Below are 2,447 nucleotides of genomic sequence, written 5' to 3' on the forward strand. Positions count from 1 at the left end.
ACAATGAAAAATTAGTGCGAATTTCTAGAAGGGAGAATGCTTTTTTCTGTTTGTTTGTTTCCTGGACTTTCTTTTATTATCATCTCCACATCAATATACAAAGCAATGATAGCAGGTTTATTATTTTTTTAATGTTTTATTTTGAATTATGTGGTAGTGTACATGGGAGAACATTAGCCTTACATTCATCCTATTATATATTGTTTCATTGCCATGGTTACAATCCCCTCCATGCATCATCAGCCAACCAAAGGGTTGCTTGCCTTGCAAGCCTGCCCCCTGGTAGTCAGCACACAACCCCTCACCGTCTCTGGGTCCATAGTCCCCAGCCATGCCATCTCTCCACATCATCATCTCTGCCTCCATCTCTGGCATCCCTGTTTCTCTGGGTAGTGTCCCTCTCTCCACTCTTCTCCCCTGATGATCCCAGGGACCTCTGTTCCTGGACTTCAAAGTCAATCACTCCCCTCCTTTTGCTACAAAGCATCTATAGCAGGTTTATTTTTAAAGCTTATTATTAAATATTAAATATCTCTTCTCATTTTAATTTTACATTAATCTTGAATGAAAAAAAAAATTTTTTTAAACAAGTTATTTGAAGCCTGGGCCCACTTTCATGATTAGCTGGCTGTGTAAAAGTTGGTGGCTTTGTTCTTCGTGCTGTGAGAGCAGGTCTAGGCCCTACAAAGATGGGACCAGGTTACAAATGTTCCTAGTCCATTATTGTTTTCCAAAATGGTTGGAAGAGGGGGTAAAATCTCAACATGAGCCTCAAAGTACTGTCTCTGTGATGAGTTGCCTTGCTGAGGAGGGGGACATCTAAATAAGATCAGCCCCTCTTCCCAGCTAGCGCAATGGAAACTTTATTGTCCAGTAGGTTTGAATGAAAATGGGCTGAAGCTTAGCTAGTACAGAATTCTCTACTAGGTTTCTCTTAGTAACAGACAATTCAAACTCTTTCTCATTTCAGGGAAGAAATTCTTTTTAAAAGCACTTGGGAAATTCCTCCCCCAGCCATCTAGAGGGAAGGTTTAGAGAAGGGAGTCAGCAGTCCAGCCACCTTCTGAGCCATAATGGAAATCTTAAAGGTTGGAGACCCCATAGAAGTGTACAAAGGCTGCCGCTACCACCAGCACCTGGAAAATTTGATGAGATTGGAACCGTATGTCAAACTTTCCAGTAATGAAGCGCTCGGGAATTCGAGCAGCATACAGGCCCGCTCTAATGATGTGCATCCCAACCACGAGCAAGAATCAGGCCATCTGGCCCACGTGGTGGCTTTGACAAAGCCCTTGGTGATAGTGAAGTGCATGGTGGGCACAACCCCACTCAAGCCAAGTCCCAGGGACACTCCTGCTCTGGTCAGCCGATGCCGCTGTGACACAATGATGGCAGAAATTCCCAGGACACAGACGATGGACAGGTACATAAACCATGGCCATGGGAGCAGCGGAAGGTATAATCCAGCCAATCACAAAGCTCCCCATGATCAGTAGAGCGACTCCTGAATAGTCCAGTTTGGAAAACATCTGAGAAACTTTCTCTGAATGACAATAGACGGTGTGGAAGAGCCAGGAAAAGCTGAGGCAGAGCACTGCACCCAGAAAAAAATCCCCAAACTACCTTCTGTAGTTGTTGTTGTTGTGAAGTGCTATCGAGTCAGTTCTGACCCATAGTGACCCTATATAGGGTTTCCAAGGAGTGACTGGTGAACTTGAACCACCGACCTTGCAGTTCAATCAGCTTTGCAGTTTGGCACAGTAACCCACAGCACCACACCAGGACTCCTTCTCCTATTGAGGGGCCATGAAGTACATATTTGGTCTGAGCATGGTCAAGATTCCCAATTAGAGAAACAGCACAAAACCAAGCAGATGGGTCCAGATGTTGCCAGTTTCTGTAGGGACTGGAAGATGCTCTGGAAGCAAACTCGAAAGGAGGGATTACCAAAAAGAGAAACACACAAAACCAAGCAGATGGGTCCAGATGTTGCCAGTTTCTGTATGGATGCAGAAGATGCTCTGGAAGCAAGCTGCAGAGGAAGGCCACACAGCTGGTAGTCATTGTCCTTCAGCCAGTCAGGGAGAACATCATATGGGATGACTCTCCAACGTCCCTCCCAGACCTTATATACAAGTTCCTCTATCTTCTTTATGGTGGTGGGCTTGCAGGAGAAGCTCAGGATCGGTACCTCCTCCTCTTCTCCCTGGGGCACTGAACATATTTGCTCCTCTTCAGTTTGGGTTCGATTGGTGATGGCCCGTTTGCCCTCCTCTTCTAACAAGGGTCCTAGTTCAGCCACTTCCACAGTGTCCGTTTCCCTGTGGCTGGCAGATGCCCCATTGCCCAGTGCCACCACAGATCCTTTGTGGGAAAATATCTGACTAGTATCTCAATACTTGGCAGCTTCAGTTTGGGGAGGGGTGGTGGCCTCTCGGCCCCGGAGG

At 46.2% G+C, this 2,447-nt stretch overlaps 1 pseudogene; it reads right to left on the reverse strand.

Moving 5' to 3' along the window:
- Positions 1-1,253: 1,253 nt before the first annotated feature.
- LOC102841688 overlaps positions 1,254-2,447 on the reverse strand; it is a 12,724-nt pseudogene continuing 11,530 nt past the window's right edge.

The sequence above is a fragment of the Chrysochloris asiatica genome, unplaced genomic scaffold, assembly GCF_000296735.1.
Source record: "Chrysochloris asiatica unplaced genomic scaffold, ChrAsi1.0 scaffold00307, whole genome shotgun sequence".
Taxonomy (NCBI): Eukaryota; Metazoa; Chordata; class Mammalia; order Afrosoricida; family Chrysochloridae; genus Chrysochloris; species Chrysochloris asiatica.